Consider the following 20716-nt stretch of genomic DNA (forward strand, 5'->3'; position numbering starts at 1 on the left):
CTATTTTCGTGCTGATGGTTGAGTGATAAACATTGGTCAGCAAACAGTAAAAACTGATCTGCTCTTCTTCCAATAGTGCTATGGGCTCCTATATGTCCACATGTGAGGCAGACAGAGCCATGATATAGCATCTCATCCAAATGATAGCACCTCCGGCAGTGCACTACACTTGGAGTGTGAACTGGATTGTGTGCTCAAGTCTCTGGTGGGGGACTTGAACTCATTGGCTAGAAGTTTACCAAAATGAGCCAAAGGTGAGATTTAAGTAGTAGATTTGTTTATGAAACTATGTTTCCGTGCCAATGAATGAGCCAAGAACTGTCAGCCCAGAGAGTGACGTTACTTTTGAACCTTAATTCACGTTACAATTCTGCCAATCTTACAAAATATACAGAAAATCTGTCAGCTACAGGCATATTTAGCTAGAATTTCCATCTTCTGCACCACCCCAACCCCCCCCACCCAACTCCCTTCACTGCTGATTTTAAGGTGAACATGGGGTGATTGGAAGCTGAAAGCAACTCAAGGTTTTACTGGTGTGCATAATGGTGTTGGAGCTAAGAGTTAAATTATGAGGGCAAGTTGCATGTACTAGCTTTATACTCCCTTGTGTTTTGAAGATTAAGTGGTGATCTAATCGAGGTACTTAGGATTATTAAAGGATGTGATACGGTAGATGGAGAGAAATGGAAACCTGGAACACCATCCCCCAAAAAGCTGTGGATGCTGGGGGGGCAAGTGAAAATTTCAAGACATAGATCAATAGATTTCTGTTAGGTAAAGGCATTAAGGATATGGAACCAAGATGGGTACACAGAGGTAAAATACAGATCAGCCATCATTTAATTAAATAGCAAAAAAGGATTGCAAGAGGATTCGATTTTAGGGGTAAAGATGTCTTGCTGCAATTGTACAGAGCCTGGAGTACTGTGTACAGTTTTGGTCCCCTTACCTAAGGAAGGATGTACTTACCATAGAGGGAGGGCAACGAAGGTTCACCAGATGATTCCACGGATCAAAGGATTGTCCTATGAGGAGCGATTGAGGAGACTGGGCCTGTATTCGCTAGGTTTTAGAAGAATGAGAGGTGATCTCATTCAAGCCCACAAAATTCTTACAGGGCTCGACAGATTAGATGAAGGAAGGATGCTTCTGCTGGCTGGAGGTTGGGGGTTGAGAACCAGGGACCGTAGTTTCGAATAAGAGGTAGGCCATTTAGGACTGAGATGAGGAGGAACTTGTTCACTCAGAGGGTGGTGAATCTTTGGAATTCTCTACCCCAAAGGGCTGTGGAGGCTCAGTCATTGAGTACATTCAAGATTGAGATTGATAGATTTCTAGATATTAAAGATATCAAGGGATTTGAGAATAGAGCCAGGAAAATGGCATTGAGATGGAAGATCAGTCATGATCTAGATGAATGGTGGGCTAAGCTCAAGAGGCTGAACAACCTACTTCTGCTCCTATTTCTTACGTCCCTATGAATTAGAGTTGGGGACTGAGCGACCTCCTCCTGTTGCTCTGTTCCTTTAAGGGTCAGGAGAGGGCATTTTAGAGTTGATTCATTGAGTCATAGAATGGTTACGGCATAGGAGGAGGAAATTCAGCCAATCACGTCTGTGCTGGCCCTCTGCAGGAACACCTAGTGCCACTTCCCCACCTTTTCCTGGCTGAGTTTCTGACCCCTGGTCTCTTGCTCTGCTCAGTGTGTTTCAGCTTTCATGTGCAGGGATCCTATCCCAAGCTGGTTTCACAAAACTTGGCCAGCCAAGCTTATTTTTGTTGCCGTATTAAACCTGTATGAGCAGACGCAGAAAGGATAATCCCTGATCAGCAACAGTGGAATGTTTTATATTTAAAGAAGAACAAGGGAATTCTGCCCAGTTTCCTAGTCAACATTTATTCCATGGACAACATTGCTGCCTGTGGGATCTTAAATTGGCTGCCATTGCAACTCTGACTGTCCTTCAAAAAGAACTTAATTGGCTGTGAAACGCTTTGAGATGTCTTGAGATTGTGAAAGACGTTATGTAACTGCAACTTTTTCTTCCTGTGGGAGACATCATAGATGAACATCACGTTCACACCCAATACACTTTCCAGTAAGTACCACTGGATAGCAATCATTTACAGATGGGGCTGATTTTTTTAACTCCTCGCTCATGCAGAGGCGCTCAGGGGTTTAATTGTACACTTTCAACTGCCACAACTGAGCATGGACCGAGGATGGTGCTGTTCTGGCTTGAGATGGCAGTGTTAACAATAGATATTATAAGGGGAGGCTGTGGCGTAGTGGTATTATCACTAGACTGGTATACCAAAGACCCAGGTTAATGCTCTGGGGACCTGGGTTCAAATCCCACCATGAGGCAGATGGTGAAATTTGAATTCAGTAAAAAAAAAAATCAGCAATTAAAAGTATTATTGTTTAAAAACCCACTGGGTTCACTAATGACCCTTACCTGGTCTGGTCACTCCAGACACCAATGCCCATATCCCATAATAATATGGCATTGGGTGAAGACCAGAATGGTTGTCAGCTGTCGTGCTCTCTGCTGTCAATTGTTTTCCAGCAAAATGACAAAATCATTCTGAAATATCACTCCATTTATGTTGGCACAATTGCCCCAGTAACACACTGAGATTGCATGGAATATATGAAGCAGGAGTAGGCCATTCAGCCCCTCAAGCCTGCCCCACCATTCCTGGCTGATCTGCCCCAGGCTTCAACTCCTCTTTCGCGCCAGCTCCTCATCGCCTGATATTTCCAAAAATCTATCTACCTCCTCTTTAAATACTTTCAGTGATCTAGCCTCCATAACCCTCTGGGGTAGAGAATTCCAGACATTCATTACCCTTTGAGAGAAGAAATTCCTTTACATCTCAGTGTTAAATGAGTTTCCCCTTATTCTGTAACTATGTCCCCGAGTTCGAGATTCCCACAGAAGTGGAAACCTCTTCCCAACATCTACCCTGTCAAGCCCCCACAGAATCTTGTATGTTTCAATAAGATCAGCCCTCATTCTTCTAAACTCTAATGAATAAAGGCCTAACCTGTTTAGCCGTTTTTGATAAGCCAACCCCCTGAACCCAGAAATCAGCCTTGTGAATCTCTTTTGAACTGCCTCCAATGCCAGTATATCCTTTCTTAAATATGGGGACCAAAACTTAGTCAGGAACTGCATACAGCGCCAACAGGTACAGAAATTGCCCCCTTTGGCTCCATTGCATCCCTGGGAATGGCCTGGAAGGCCATGGGTCTGCTTCCACATTGACTATTCCAGGTATGGCCTCACATATAACCTGTACAGTTGTAACAAGACTTCCCTATTTTTAAACTCCAACCCCCGAGCAATACAAAATTCCACAACAGAGTTCATGGTCTGAATATGTTGAACTCAATGTTAACTCAACAACTTTGGACCATGAGCTTTCTCTTCTATCTTCACCCTTTTTTCATCTCCTTTTTAAAAAAATATTTTTATTTTTTATCCACTTATTTTCATTTTTATTCATAGTTTTGTCCCCTTTTTAAAGTCCCTTTTTCCATCCTTTTTCCTTAACCGCTGCCCCCTCCCCACCTCAGCCCCATCTCGCCCCCAAAAGGGCCATCTGTTACTTGTTCCATGTTGTTCTTTCACAGAGTGCTTAACCTTGTTCTGCTATTAACACATTCTGTTTTCTTACCTTTATGCCACTATCAGCACCTCCTTTAGCCATTCCCACCACCATTAACACTCCTTTTGTCTGTTATGTTCTTTCTAACAGGTCGCTCCGCGAACATGGTTGCACGCCTATCTACTGATGAGCGAGTTGGTAATCAAGATGATGCAGACGAAGAGACCACTGTAAAATGAAGCATGTGCTGTTCATTAACATAAGTAACGGAGCACTAACACAAGTATCTTCTCAAACCAAACCCTACTCTAAAACTACTGATTAACAACGTACACAGCAATTGGGTAATAAAATCATGTGGTCAATCTGTTGACATTCTCTTAAAGGTGTATTGCAACTCAGATTACCAAATTCCCCCCCACCCCACCCCCCTTTACTCGAAGGTACAATTTACAATCTTTACAATATATCAACTATTTACATAAATAAACTATTTACAAATTCAGTCTCTCTGGAGGCTTCTTCAAACGTGTCGATCCAAGGCCTCCCTCTCAGGAGTCATCTGTCCACTAGCCTCTCCAGTAGGAACCTGCAAATTTGTTTCGTCGACTCTCTCAGGCTCAACGGATCCTACAGCTACTTCCAAACCAAGGGGAGTTCCTCCCACAGGTGGTGTAGACTCAAATGGGAATGCTTGGCGCATCCTTTCTTGTAGATCTGTTTCCCTTTCCTGAGGTGATTTACGTGTCTTCTAATTATCCAACCTTCGACTGATATGTGATAGGAAAGGGGTCCTGTCACAGCACTAACCACCTGACAGCCACTTTGGCTCATCTCTAAAGTTCTTTGCAAAAACTGCGTCTCCAACAGTGATGTTTCTTTCATGACTGTGGTAATCGTGTCCATTTTTCTGGGCCTCCTGACTTCTCTCTACCCTGTCCCCTAAATGCGGCCTCATGAGACTCAAATGTGTCCTGAGACGTCTCTTCATCAATGTGGAGGTAATATCGATGGCTGTGTGTGGCTTAGTCCTATAGTTGAATAGGAAATATGATAATCTAGTTGCAATAAAGTCTCCATCCTAGAATCACAGAATCTCATAGTGCAGAAGAGGCCCTTTGGCCCATCGAGTCTGCACTGACACATAAGAAACACCTGACCTACCTACCTAATCCTATTTACCAGCACTTATCCCATTGCCTTGAATGTTATGACGTGCCAAGTGCTCATCCAGGTACTTTTTAAAGGATGTGAGGCAACCCGCCTCCACCACCCTCCCAGGCAGCGCATTCCAGACCGTCACCACCCTCTGGGTAAAAAAGTTTTTCCTCACATCCCCCCTAAACCTCCTGCCTCTTACCTTGAACTTGTGTCCCCTCGTGACTGACCCTTCAACTAAGGGGAACAGCTGCTCCCTATTTTCATCCCGTTTTTTCATTCCAGACTTGAAGGTCTGGACTGCCCTCTTGGCCAACCCACTGGATGTCGGGTAGGTATGGCGAGGTTTTAACATGTGTGATGCCATTGAGACTTGCAAGTCTTTGGAATTCCCCGCTGGTGAATGCCATTCCATTATCAGACACTATTAACTTCGGTAACCTGTGTACACAAAACTCTGACGCAATCTGTCTTTGGTGTCTTGGGTGATCTTACTTCGTATACACCCATCCATTTTGAGTGAGCGTCTATGATCAAGAGTAACATTGTGCCCAAAAAGGGCCCCAGGTCGTCAATGTGGAGACGGACCCATTGCCACCTAGGCCATTCCCAGGGATGCAATGGCGCCGAAGGGGGCAATTTCTGTACCTGTTGGCACTGTATGCAGCTCCTAAGTTTTCGATTTCTGTATGCATCCCTGGTCACCATAAGTGGTTGCGCGCCAACATTTTCATTCTAGAGATGCCGGGGTGAGCGCTATGCAATTTGGTCAGTAATGGCTTTCTTCCTCTCGAAGGCACAGTGACTCTTGCTCCCCACAGCAAGATGCTCTCCTGGCAGGTGAGCTCGTATCTCCTATTAAAAAAAGCTTCATTTTGTCAGACTCACTCATTAGACCATCCCTGCAAGACTTGCTCCCTTATGTGAGACAAAACTGGACCGCCGTCTGTCCACTCTCTTATTTGTTTGGCATGTATTGGTGACGAATCCTGAAAGTTTAATAACAAGATAAGTTCTTGGGGAATTGGGACGTTCACATTGCTGTCTTTTAGAGATAATCGGCTCAGTATGTCGGCATTGGCAATCAGGCTTCCCGGCCGGCGGGTAAAAGTATATTCGTAAGCAGCAAGAATCAATGCCCACCTGTGGGTGTGTGCAGAGACAATTGAGGGTATTGCCTCATATTCCCTGAACAAGCCTAGTAGTGGCTTGTGGTCGGATGCGATGGTGAAGTGGTGACCATGGATGTATTGGTGGAACTTCTTAACGTCAAATACGATGGATAACCCTCTTTCTCTATTTGTGAGTATCTTCGTTCTGCAACACTGAGTGCTCTTGAGACAAAACCAATGGGCCTTTCGGAACCATCCAGTGGGAGAGTACTGCCCCTACCCCTAAAGGGATGCATTGCAGGTCAAAATTAATTCTTCCTTTGGGTCGAAATGTCCTGACAGGGCCGATGAACGTAGCAACTGCTTTACCGTCATAAAAGACTCTTGTTGTGGAGCTTGCCAAGATCATCTGTGGTTTTTCCTGAGCAAACTGTATAATGGACAAATTTGGGAGCAAACAGCTATAATAGTTAATCATTCTCAAGAAAGACTTGGGTGCTGTGGCGTTTTTCGGTGCGAGCGCCTCACCTTTTCTTCTACTGGGTGAAGCCCTGTGAGTTGACCCTATGACCCAGGTAAACCACTCAGTTTACTTAGAAGACATTTTTTTTCTTTTCTTTTCAAATGTATTCCAGCTTGTGAGAAATGCTTCAGCACCTCTACCAGGTTAGCCAGGTGTGCTTCATCAGTTAGTCCTGTTAATAGGACATTATCGAGATAAACCACAACATGGGGCAGTCCTTGAAGTAAGTCTTCCCTGGTCCATTGGAAAAAGGCACAAGCCGATGAGCTCTGAAGGGTAACCGGGTATATTGGTACAACCAGTTATGTATATTGAAAGTCAAAAAGTTCTGTGAGGCCTCTTCTAGTTTGATTTGCTGGTGAGCGTGGCTCATTTCGAGCTTTGTATATGCGGTTCCCCCTGCCTGCTTGGAATACAATTCATCAATTATCTGTAAAGAATGCCTGGCTCACCTGGTCACTTTGTTAACAGTCAACTTTGTAGTCCCTGCATATTTGCACACTCTGGTCAGGCTTCAGTGCTGGAACTATGGGTGCTGACCATTCGGAAAATCGTACAGGCTGTCAGACTCCCAACCTTTCCAGCCTAATTTGACATCAACTTTTACCTCGCAGCGCATAGGGGACTGGCTTCACCTTCATGAATCTGAGGTTGCCTCAGGATCCACGTGGATTTTAGCTTGCAGCCCCTGAATCTTCCCAAGCTCCTCCCTGAAAACCGAGGCATGTTTCTGTAATAATTCTTGCAGATCTTTCATTCCGAGTTGAAAAATCTCAGTCCACTCCAACTTTATTCCCTTCAGCCAGTTTTGACCCAGTAGACTTGGATCCTCCCCTGCTACCACTATTAGGGTTAGATTAACAGGCTGATTCCCATACTGTTCTGGAAGCTTGCATAAACCCCTTACATGTATGTCTTTAATTTAACATCTGAATTTTCCAGATGTAATGGGTGGTCTCCTTCATTCAGATATTTGAACATCTGTTCCCCTACAACTGTCGTAGATGCCCCTGTATCCACCTCCAACCAGATGGGTTTCTTGTCGAATTTCACTGTCACATAGATTGGCTCTGCTTTACATTTTTGAGTTGTATAGGATCACAGAATCTTAACTTCACAGAAGGAGGCCATTCGCCCATCATGTTTGCACCGGCTCTCCAAATGAGCATTATGAACTAGTGCCATTGCCCTGCCTTTTCCCCGTACCCTTGCACATTGTTTCTATTCAAATAATTATCCCATGCCCTCTTGAATGCTTCGATTGAAGCTGCCTCCCCCACACTTCCAGGCAGCGCATTCCAGACCCAAACCACTCGTTGTGTGAACAAGTTTTTTCACCTGTCACACTTGCTTCTTCTGTAAAGTCACTTTAAATCTGTGCCCTCTCGTTCTCAATCCTTTTACGAGTGGGAACAGCTTCTCCCTATCTACTCTGTCCAGCCCCCTCATGATTTTGATCATCTCTATCAAATCTCCTCTCAGCCTTCTCCGCTTCAAGGAGAACAGTCCCAACCTCTCCAATCTATCCCCATAGCTGAAGTTTCTCATCCCTGGAACCATTCTTGTAAACCTCGTCCGCACTCTCTCCTACGTGTTCACATCCTCCCTATAATGTGGTGCCCAGAACTGTACACAATATTCCAGCTGAGGTCTAATGAGTGTCTTACATAAATTCAGCATAACCTCCTTGCTCCTGTACTCTATGCCCCTATTAATAAAGCCCAGAATACTATATGCTTTATTAACTGCTCTCTCCAACTGTACTGCCACCTTCAATGATCTATGCACAAATACACCCAGGGCTTTCTGCTCCTGAACGCCCTTCAAAATTTCACCCCTTATTTTATATTGCCTGTCCATGTTTTTCCTACCAAAATGCATCACCTCATACTTCTCCACACTGAACTTCATCTGCCACCTATCTGCCCACTCCACCAACTTGTCTATGTCCTCTTGAAGTTCCACACCTTCTTCCTCACAGTTCACAACACTCCCAAGCTTCATATCATCCGTAATCAGGATAAGCAAGGATCCCAATACCAACCCCTGAGGAACTCCACTACAAACCTTCCTCCAGCCTGAAAAATATCCATTGACCATTACTCTCTGCTTCCTACTTTTTTGGCCAATTTTGTATCCACATTGCTACTGTCCCTTTTATTCCACGAGCATAACTTTTCTCATAAGTCTGTTGTGTGGCACTGTGTCAAATGCCTTTTCAAAAGTCCATGTACACCACATCAACAGCATTACCCTCATCGACCTTTTCTGTTACCTCTTCAAAAAGCTCCAGCAAGTTAGTTAAACACGATTTGCCCTTTAGAAATCCATGCTGGCTCTTCCTTATCAACCCATATTTTTCCATGTGACTACTAATTCAATCCCAAAGAATTGTTTCTAGAATCCTGCCCACCACTCAAGTTAAACTGACTGGTCTGTAATTGCTGGGCTTCTCCTTACAACCTTTTTTGAACAAGGGTGTAATGTTTACAATTCTAGTCCTCTGGCACCATCCCTGAGTCTAGGGAAGACTGAAAGATTATGGCCAGTGCCCCTGCAATTTCTACTCTCACTTCCTTCAATAACCTTGAATGCATCTCAACCGCTCCCAGTGCCTTGTCAACTTTTAAGTACCAACAGTCTATTCAACACTTCCTCCTTATCACTTTTCAACCCTTCTAGTGACAGAGTTTCCTTGTCTGTCACCATGGCCTGGGTAACATCTGCTTCCTTGGTAAAGACGGATACCTCAGCCATGGCCCCTTTGTCCATGTGTAAATTCCCTTTTAGGTCCCTAATCAGCCCTACTCCTCCTTCTACTCTTTTTATATTCTTATAGAAGGCTTTGGGATTCCCCTTTACGTTGGCTGCCAATCTTTTCTCAAAATCCCTCTTCACTTCTCTAATATGCTTTATCACCTCCCCTCTGAACCTTCTGTATTCCTCTTGGTTCTCAATTGTATTTTCGACCTGACACCTGTTACAAGTGCACTTTTTCTTCTTTAACTTAATTTCAATCTCCTTTTTCATCCAGGGAGCTCAGGATTTGTTTGCCCTACCTTTCCCTTTTGGTGGAATATACCTGGACTGTGCCAGAACCAATTCTTTTTTGAAGGTAGCCCATTGTTCAGCTACAGTTTTTCCTGCCAATCTTTCATTCCAGTCTATCTGGCCCAGTTCTGTTCTTGCCCCATCGAAGTCGGCTCTTGTCCAATTAATTATTTTTACTCTGGATTACCTATTGTCCTTTCCTATCATCATCCAAAAACGTACAATTCAACGATCAGTGTCTGCTAAATGTTTCCTCACTGACACTTGATCTAGTCGGCCTGCCTCATTTCCAAAAACCAGGTCCAACTGTGCGTCTTTTCTTGTTGGATTGGACACATACTGATGTAAAAAATTCTCCTGAACACAATCTGGGAACTTTTGCTCCTCTCTACCCTTTACACTACCACTGTCCCTGTCTACATTCGGGTAATTAAAGTCCCCCATTATAACTACTCTATAATGCTGCACCTCTGTAATTTCCCTGCAGGTTTGTTCTTCTACATCCATCTACTATTTGGCGGTCTATAGACTACACCAAGCAATGTAATTGCACCCTTTTTGTTCCTTAGCTTTAGCCAAATTGATTCTGTCCTGAACCCTCTGGGACATCCCCTTTCTCCAGCACTGCAATGCTCTCCTTAACCAATACAGCCACCCCTTCTCCTTTCCTATCTCGTCTGAACATCTTGTACCCGACAATATTTAACACCCAGTTCTGCCCTTCCTTGAGCCAGGTCTCTCTTATCGCCACATCATATTTCCACATGGCAATCTGCACCTGTAACTCCCCAATCTTATTTACCATACTTCATGCATTCACATACATGCATAGCAACCCTGATTTAGATTTTGTACCTTTCTCGCTTACCCTGACTTTACCTATTAACGTACTATTCTCTTACTATTAGTGCTATTGTCTCTCCCAGTATTTTGTGCACCTTGGTATTCCTCTCCAATATTTTCTCTCGGTTCCCACACCCCTGCTAAGATAGTTTAAAGCCCTCCCAACAGCACTAGCAAAACACCCCGCAAGGAACTCAGTCCCAACTCTGTTCAGGTGCAACCTGTGTGGATTGTACAGGTGCCATCTCCCCCAGAGCCAGTCCCAGTGTCCCAGGAATCTAAAGCCCTCCCTCCTGCACTACCTTTCCAGCCACACATTCATCTGACTTATCCTCCTATTTCTGTACTCTCTGGTACATGGTACTGGGAGCAATCCGGAAATTACTACATCAGAGGTCCTGCTCGCTAATTTTCTACCTAGCTTCCTAGATTCTGATTGCAAGACCACATCCCACTTCCTACCCAAGTCATTTGTACCAAAGTGAGCCACAACCTCTGGCTGTTCACCCTCCCCCAGAAGAATGTCCTGCAGCTGCTCCGTGACATCCTTGACCCTGGCACCAGGGAGGCAACATACCATCCTGGAGTCATGTACATGGCCACAGAAACACCTGCCTGTTCCCCTAACCAATGAATCCCCCATCACTATAGGTCTTTCTTTTTTCTTTCACCATCCCATCCTCTGCACAGCCAAGCTGCTCGTGGTGCCACCAAACTTGGCTCTGACTGCACTCCACTGAGGAGCCAGCAGCCTCACCAACTTCCAAAATGGAAAGTCAATTTTCCAGAGCTGGCAGATGACACAAAGATTAGCCTGTTGGTTAATTGTGAGGTTGAGTGTCTTGGGCTACAGGAAGATATAGATGGGATGGTCAAATGGGCAGATAAGTGGCAGATGGAATTTAACCCTGAAAAGTGTGAGGCGAAGGAGTAATTTGACAAGAAAGTATTCAATCAACAGCATGGCACTAGGAAGTTCTGAGGAACAAAGGGACCTTGGCGTGTGTGTCCATAGATCCCTGAAGGTGGAGGGGCATGTTAGTGGGGTGGTGAAAAAGGCATATGGGACACTTGCCTTTATCAATTGAGGCATAGATTGCAAAGAGTAGGGAGGTCACGTTGGAGTTGTATAGAACCTTGCTGAGGCCACAGCTGGAGTACTGTGTGCAGTTCTGGTCGCCACATTATAGGAAGGATGTGATTGCACTGGAGAGGGTGCAGAGGAGATTCACCAGGATGTTGCCTGGGATGATACATTTAAATTATGAAGAGAGGTTGGATAGACTTGGGTTGTTTTCGTTGGAGCAGAGAAGACTGAGGGGCGACCTGATCGGGGTGTACAAGATTATGAGGGGCATGGACAGGGTGGATAGGGAGCAGCCGTTCCTCTTAGTTGAAGGGACAGTCATAAGGGCCATAAGTTCAAGATGAGGGGCAGGAGGTTTAGGGGGATGTGAGGAAACACTTTTTTACCCAGAGGGTGGTGACGGTCTGGAATGCGCTGCCTGGGAGGGTGGTGGAGGCAGGTTGCCTCACATCCTTTAAAAAGTACCTGGATGAGCACTTGGCACATCATAACATTCAAGGCTATAGGCCAAGTGCTGGTAAATGGGATTAGGTAGGTAGGTCAGGTGTTTCTCACGTGTCGGTGCAAACTCAATGGGCCGAAGGGCCTCTTCTGCACTGTGATTTGTGACTCCTGCACTACCTGCCTACTTCCCTTGGCCTGCCTGGTGGTCACCCATTCACTGTCTGTCTCCAGGCCCTTAAGCTGCAGTGTGACCACTTCCTGAACATGCTATCCATGTAGCTCTCAGCTTCGCGGATACACCACTGTGACTCCAGCCGCCGCTCGAGCTCTGAAACCCGAAGCTCAAGTTTCTGCAGCTGACAGCACTTCCTGCACATGTTGTCGTCTGGGACACCCATAGTGCCCATGACTTTGCACATATTACAGGACACGAATTCCATGTGACTGAGCATCCTGGCCATGTCTTAACTCTACTTCCCTTACATTAGCTTTATTCTACTTTGGATTATTTATATTACTTTATTATATTGGCCCTTAAATGTCCCTTATTCCTGGCACTGCACAGTTAAATCCAAGTATAGAAACTTTAAAAATATTCCACTTTACTAATTTACTCACCAGTTCCTACTTAACAAGGCTGCTGCTCTTCTTTCTGAGCAAAGGTAGATGAAGAAAGTAGAACCTTCTCCCTCCTCACTGAACTCCCTCAGTCACCAAACTCCAACTGAAGCACTCTGCTGCAGCCAAAAGGGCAAAGTCAGCACTATAAGATAGCCTACTTTTATACTCTCTGAACATAGCCTCTGAAAACCTGATGAAGCCATTATCTGATTAACTAATTGCAGCTGCAAGCTGATGTCTGAGCCCTGTTTTAAGGCTGAACTAAAACTCACCTTCTTCCAACCCTAACAGCAACTTTTAGTTAATTGCTAAATTAAAGAAAGACTAGACTTTAGATAAAATTTAACCCTCAGTCACCAAGCTCCAACTAAGCTCTTTACTGCAGCCAAACACAGCACTCAACTGCAGATTCAAGTATATAGTGAGTAAATATCTGATTCTGTTTCCTCTATTATGTGTATTTCACAATTTCTACCTTTTTACTTAAAGGTTTGTCTTAATCTGCCTTTATAATGTCGCATAATGTGTCCATCACAATGGCAGAAGAAACATTCTTTAAATTTTTGTTTGTTTGCAGTCTGTCTGGTTCCATTTCATTGTTATTGTAGGTTTTCCCTGTTAAACCATTGCTTTTTGCTGGTCTGTTAACAATGGCTGTTTTGTGCCTTTCTGTGGAGCCCAGCGCTTTCGCACCGTTTCTAACCTGTGCTTCCCTCCTGATGTGAAAGACGGAGCCATTTTGTGCTCCTTTGATTGCATCCGAGTCCCTGACTGCGCTCTGCATTGTGAGCACCAGCTCTAGCTCCTTGCTGAAGTCTAAATTTGTTTCCGACAACAACCGTTTTTGAAAGGCGTCTTAATTAATCCCACATACTAAATTTGTGTCTTAACATGTAACTAAGCAATGTCCCGAACTCACAATGCTCTGTCAGTTGTTTTAAGGCTGCTACGTAGCAAGCGACCGTCTCTCCGGGGACACAACACCTCGAATTAAATTTAAAATGCTGCATTGTTACTAAGGGTTTCGGATGAAAGTGGCTTTTCATAAGACCTACCAATTCATCAAAGCTCTCAGAATCTGGGGACCGTTGGATGCCGTTAGACTATGAATTAGGCCAACAAAAACAAAATTAGCTGGAAAAACTTAGTAGGTCTGACAGCATCTGCGGAGAGGAACACAGTGTTAACGTTTCGAGTCCGTATGACTTCATCAGAACCCCATCCATATGAATTAGGCCATATATTTACTGCCACACGTCAATAAGAGGATCGTTCACCTCTTCCCCTGCCCCGAAATGTCATTGGCCAAAAAGAGGAATGCAAGGCGTTCAATGTCATGTGGCTAGTCATCGGTGGTCTGATCAAACGGTTCGATAGGGCCAAACTGCGGCAGACTGGAGGGACAGAACTTCGATGACTACAATGAAGGCTGTACTAACAATCGCCTGCGAGGTATGGCTGATTTACATTTGTTTAATTTCTATGGCTTTCTTTAGTGTCATCGACTGTTCGTGTTTTGCCTCATCACCAGTTATTATATTCCTTCTGTCGGGTCACTTTGCTCAGCGAACATAGTTGCACGCCTATCTACTGATGAGTAAATTGGTAATCATGATGATGCAGACAAAGAGACCATTGTAAGATGAAGCACGTGCTGTTCATTAACATAAGTAATGGAGCACTAACACAAGTGTTTTCTCAAACCAAACACTTCTCTAAAACTACAGATTAACAGTGAAGCCCGTGCTACACAGCCATTGGGTAATACAATCACATAGTCAATCTGTTCACATTCCCTTAAAGATGTACTGCACCTCAGATTACCACATTGTCCATGAAATCTTTGTCAGTCTCTCCTTAGCCCCTACCTATCACTGGCCTTCTATCCAGCTTCACCTGCTCCACCACCCCCCCAAAACAGTATAAATTTCATCACATTGCTACCTCTCTTTACTTCTGAAGAAGGGTCATACAGACTCGAAATGTTAACTCTGTTTCTCTCTCCACAGATGCTGTCAGACCTGTTGAGTATTTCCCAGTATTTTGTTTTTATTTCAGATTTCCAGCATTCGCAGTATTTTGCTTTTATCCAGGTTTCTTTTCCGAAAAGAAATGAGGAAACCAGGTGGGTTTTTAAATGACAATCCAACAGCTTCATGGTTAATTTTACTGACATCAGTTTTTTATTTACTTATTTAAAAAATATTGTCATGTTAAATTTTCAAACGGCCATGGTGGGATTTAAACTTGTGTTCTCTGGATTATTGGTACAGGAACATAACCAAAAAAAAAAGGCACCTAGACCAACTTTTCTAGAATGGGAGTCTGGGGAGAAGTTATCAGAACTGAACTTGATCCTGTACTGCCTTCAAAGGTGTGCTTTCCTTCAACATCCACCCATGAACTGGTGATCTGGAGTGAGAAGCATGGTTAATTCTTCTCCCCATTCCTGGGCTGGAACAGCATAAGAAATAAGAGCAGGAATAGACCACCCGGCCCCTCAATCCTGCAATCATGGCTGATATTTTGCCATTTTCCTGCCCACTCCCCATATCCCCAGATTCCTGAGACACCAAAAATCTGTCAATCTCAGCCTTAAATATATTCAAAAACGGAGCATCCTTAATCCTCTGGGGTAGAGAATTCCATTCGCCAGCATAAAATGCACTTGTTGCTGCCTTGACTGGTCTGGAGGGGCTCTGCAGTATGCACCAAAAGGGGGTATCATGAATAGATTTGATCTCTGTGCACTGCACAAAGTAGCCATGCAATGTAGAGCGCCGTGGCAACAGCAGCACTCCTCCTCAGATGAGGATGAATTGAATGAGCCTGAGGAAGAGGCCATGAATGAGCCTTTACTGGAGGTCAGGGGCATGGAAATACATGCCAGGCATACCAGGAACAACCTAATATGGACCAAATTTGCCCAAGGTTGAGGCAATGGTCCATCGAAGGAACTCTGTTGCCTGCTTGGGATATCTCTAAAACCCTTGCCGGCCTCTCTCCAGGAGTTATCTCTGAACCTGCATCCTCCGCCACCAAGAACAGCAAGATGAGAGGACGTTTGTCACATACACTTTCTAGTGAATTCTGTTCCTGTGGATATCTGTTTCACACCAGGACATACATCAATCAACCTACCACGATTGAGAATTCCAAGCTGCAACATTATTATAGGGCTTGAGTGCACCCACAACAATTTAATTGTCCCTTTAGGAAGTCATCTTGGATAAATTCCTTGACAGTGCATCTAAGAGAGGGCCAACTGAGCCATGTCCCACAGAATGGCAAGTACAAGACTGGACTCTAGCATGAAACATCCTATAAAGACAAAACACAACATAGCTTCCTCCATAATAAGAGAAATGTAAGAGGCGTACAGTCAGTGAGGGGAGACTTCGCTTGAGTGAGACAGAAGAACTTCTGCAGGAACTTTGGCTCCGAGTTATTGAGCTGGAGGCCGAGCTGCAGACACTGTGGCATATCAGGGAGGAGGAAAGTTACCCAGACACTTTATTCCAGGAAGCAATCACACCCCTTAGGATAGGGTCTTCTGATTTGGTCAGTGGTCAGGGACAGGAGGGTGTGACCGCAAGTGAGGCAGGTAAGGGGACCCAAAGGTAGGAATGCAGGACCCTTGGCCCTTGCAATTGTCCAATAGGTTTGAGGTTTTTTCAGCTTGTTTGGATGAGAGTGGGGGCTGCAGGGTGGATGAGCTAATTGGCCACAGCACCGTGGTACAGGAAGCCATTCAAGTGGGGGCAGAGTTAGGAATGTAGTGGTATTAGGGACAGTATAGTCAAAGGGGTCGACACTGTTCTTGGCAGCAAAGAGCAAGAGTCCATATGGCTGTGTTGCCTGCCTGGTGCCAGGGTTTAGGACATCTGCTCAGAGCTGGAAAGGAACTTGCAGTGGGAGAGGGAGGACCCAGCTGTCATGGTCCATGTTGGTACCAATGATACAGGCAGGACAAAGAAGGAACTTCTGCATAGTCAGTATGAGCTCAGCACCAAATTAAGGAGTAGAACTTCAAAGGTCATAATCTCTGTATTATTACCTGAGCCAGGTGCAAATTGGCATAGGACAAATCAGATTAGGGAGATGAATGTATGGCACAAAGACTGGTGTGGGAGAAGTGGGTTCCAGGTCGTGGGGCACTGGCACTAATGCTGGGGAAAGTGGGATCTGTACCATTGGGACAGTCTACACCTGAACCCGTGCTGGGACCTGCGTTCTTGCGCGTCGCATAACTAGGGGAGTAGAGAGGGTTTTAAACTAAGTAGTGGGGATGGGGTACAAATTTGGGAACGTGTGGTAAATCAAAGAGTAGAGAAGATGCTACCCAGGCCAAAGTGAGAGAGGAAATAACTGGTACACTAGAAGAATTTACAATTGAGAAGGAGGAGGTGTCAAAAAGGCCATCTTTAATTAAAATAGATAAGGTACCAGGACTGATTGAGATGCATCCTAGGATACTGAGGAACGTGAGAGTGGAAATTGCAGAAGGACTAGTGATAATCTTCCAGTCTTCCTTAGGCACAGTGAAGGTGCTAGAGGACTGGGAAATTGAGAACGTTACACCCTTGTTCAGAAAGGGGTGCAAGGATAAAGCCGGCAACTACAGACCAGTCAGTTTGACCTCAGTGGCAGGGAAACTTCCGGAAACTATAGTTCGGGATAAAAATCAATAGTCACTTAAACAAGTGCAGGATAATTAAGGAAAGCCAGCGTGGATTCATTAAGGGAAAATCATGTTTAACTAACTTGCTGGAGTTTTTGAGGAGGTAACAGAGAAGGTTGATAAGGGAAATGCTGTTGATGTGGTGTATGTAGATTTTCAAAAGGCATTTGATACAGTGCCACACAACAGACTTGTGAGCAAAATCCTAGGTCATGGAATAAAAGGGAAAGTAGGCACTTGGATAAGAAATTGACTGAGTGACAGGAAACAGACAGTAGTGATAAATGGTTGTATTTCAGATTGGAGGAAGGTATGTAGAGGAACTCTCCAGGGTCAGTATTGGGGCCCTTTATCTTCCTGATATATATTAATGACCTAGACTGTGGTGTGCAGGGCATGATTTCAAAATGTGCAGATATACGAAGGTTGGAAATATCATCAACTGTGATGAGGATAGTCTGAACTTTAAAAGACGTGGACATGTTGATGGATTGTGCAGACAAGTTGCAGACGAAGTTCAATGCAGGGAAGTGTGTGGTGATCCATTTTGGCAGCAAGAATATCGTGAGACAGTGTAAAATAAAGGGAGAATCTCTAAAGGAAGTGCAGGATCAGAGAGACCTCGGTGTATATGTACATAGGTCACTGAAGATGGCATGTTGAGAGAGCAGTTAATAAATCATATAGTATCTTAGGTTTATTAATAGAGGCATTGAGCACAAGAGTAAGGAGATCATATTAATCTTGTATTAGACTCTAGTTAGGCCTCATCTGGAATATTGCATCCAGTTCTGGGCACCATACTTCAGAAAGGATGTGAAGGCACTGGGGAGAGTACAGAGGAGATTCACAAGAATGATTCCAGGAATAAAGAACTGTCCTATGAGGATAGATTGGAGAGTATGGAGCTCTTTTCCTTGGAGAAAAGAAGGCTAAGAGGAGACTTGATGGAGGTATTCAAGAACCTGAGGGGTATGGATGGGGTAAATAGTGAGAAACCGTTCCCACTCAAGAGAACATCAAGAACGAAAGGGCAGAGATTCAAAATAATTGGCAGAAGCAGTAAATGTAATGAAGGGAAAATTTTTTCACCCAGAGGGTGGTTGGAGTCTGGAATGGCCTTCTTGAAAGGGTGGTAGAGGCAGGTTTGATCAAGGTATTCAAAAGGGAATTGGATTGCTACCTGAAAAGAGAGAATGTGCAAGGTTACGGGGATAAGGCAGGGGAATGGGACTAGGTAGAATGCTCTTTCAGAGTCAATGCTGACTTGATGGGCTGAATGGCCTCCTTCTGCACTGTAAAGATTCTGAGATTCTGTCAGAGGCAAGGCAAGAGAGAAGGGTATTATGACAGGAAATAAAAAAAAAGACCTTGACAGGAAGGGATAGAAAGTCCAAATCAAACAGTAAATCAACAGATGAGACTAGAGGTTATAAAAGGAATAAAAGGATAAAACTAAAGGCTCTGTATCTGAATGCACAAAGCATTTGAAACAAAACAGATGAACTGAGAGCACACAGAAATAAATAAATATGACTCGATAGCCATTTCAGAGACATAGGTGCAAGAGGACATGGATTGGGATCTGAATATTAAAAGGTATAGGACATTTAGAAAGGATAGGAAGCGAGGAAAAGGTGGAGGGGTGGTTCAATTGGTTAACGATGGTATTAGCACAATAGAGAGGGATGACCTAAGTTCAGAGAACTAGGAAGTGGAAACAGTTTGGGTAGGAATGAGAAATGATAAAGGCAAGAAGTCACTTGTGGGAGTCATGTACAGGCCCCCCTAATAATAATGGGAAGATGGAGCATAAAGGAAGAAACAATGGGAATGTGTCAGAAAGGCACAGCGATAATCGTGGGAGATTTTAATCTTCATATAGACTGGAAAAGGCAGATGGGCAAAGGTAGCCTAGATGAGAAGTTCATAGAATGTTTCCGGGATTGTTTCTTAGAACAGCATGTTCTGAAGCCAGCGAGTAGGCTAAACTAGAACAAAAACTAGAACAAAAACAGGTCTGACAGCATCTGCGGAGAGGAACACAGTTAACGTTTCGAGTCCGAATGACTCTTCAACAGAACTAAGGAAAAATAGAAAAGAGGTGAAATATAAGCTGGTTTAAGGCGGGAGGGGGCTGGGACAGATAAAGCTGGATAGAGGGTCAGTGATAGGTGGAGATAACCAAAAGATGTCATAGACAAAAGGACAAAGAGGTGTTGACGGTGGTGATATTAGCTAAGATATGGTCTAATGGTGACATTAAGGGTAGAAAGCAGGACAAGCAAGGTACAGATAGCCCTAATGGGGGTGGGGTGGGGTGGGGGGAATGGATTGAAATAGGCTAAAAGGTAGAGATAAAACAATGGATGGAAATAAATTTAAAAATAATGGAAATAGGTGGGAAAAGAAAAATATATATAAATTATTGGAAAAAGGGGGATCGGAAAGGGGGTGGGGATGGAGCAGAGAGTTCATGATCTAAAGTTGTTTAACTCAATATTCAGTCCAGAAAGCTGCAAAGTACCTAAAGGAAGATGAGGTGCTGTTCCTCCAGTTTGCGTTGAGCTTCACTAGAACATTGCAGTAGGCTAAACTAGACCTGGTACTGTGCAACAAGATGTGATTAATTAATGATCGCATAGTGAAGGCATCCCTAGGTAGCAACGACTATAATATGATTGAATTTTACACACAGTTTGAGGGAGAGAGGAGTGGCTCCAACACTATATTTTTAAACTTAAAGGCAATTATGAGGACATGAAAGCAGAGCTGGCTAAAGTGAATTGGCCAATTAGGTTAAGGGATAGGTCAATAGAGATGCAGTGGCAAACATTTAAGGGGACATTTCAGAATACACAGAATCGATGCATTCCAATGAGTAAGAAAAAGTCCAAGGGACAAACAAAGCATCTGTGGCTAACTAAAAAAGTTAAAGATAGTATCAAAATTAAGGAAAAAGTATATAATTGTGCAAAGATAGGGGGAAGGCCAGAAGATTGGACAGAATATAAGGAACAGCAAAGGATGACTGAAAGATTAATAAGGAGGGAAATATTAGAGCACGAGAGAAAGCTAGCCAGAAATATAAAAACAGTTAGTAAGAATTTCTATAATTATTTAAAAAAGTTAACAAAATGAGCGTTGATCCTCTAGAAAACGAGTCTGGAGAATTGATAATGGAAAACAAGGAAATGGCAGATGAATTTAACAGATATTTTGCATCACTCCTCACTATAGAGAATACAAGTAACATCCCAGAAGCAGCTGTCAATCAAGAAACGGAAGGTGCTGAACAAATTGATGGAGCTGTGGGCTGACAAGTGCCCAGGTCCGAATGGATTTCATCCTAGCGTCTTAAAAGTGGCTAGTGAGATAGTTGATGTATTGATTTTAATCTTCTGAATCTCCCTAGACTTAGAGAAGGTCCCATTATATTGGAAGATAACAAATGTAACTCCATTATTCAAAAAGGGAGAGAGACAGAAAGCAGGAAACTACAGGCCAGTTAGCTTAGCAACTGTCATAGGGAAAAAAATGTTAGAAGCTATTATTAATGAAGATATAGCAGGGCACTT

Source organism: Carcharodon carcharias, chromosome 2, assembly GCF_017639515.1.
Source record: "Carcharodon carcharias isolate sCarCar2 chromosome 2, sCarCar2.pri, whole genome shotgun sequence".
NCBI classification, from domain to species: domain Eukaryota; kingdom Metazoa; phylum Chordata; class Chondrichthyes; order Lamniformes; family Lamnidae; genus Carcharodon; species Carcharodon carcharias.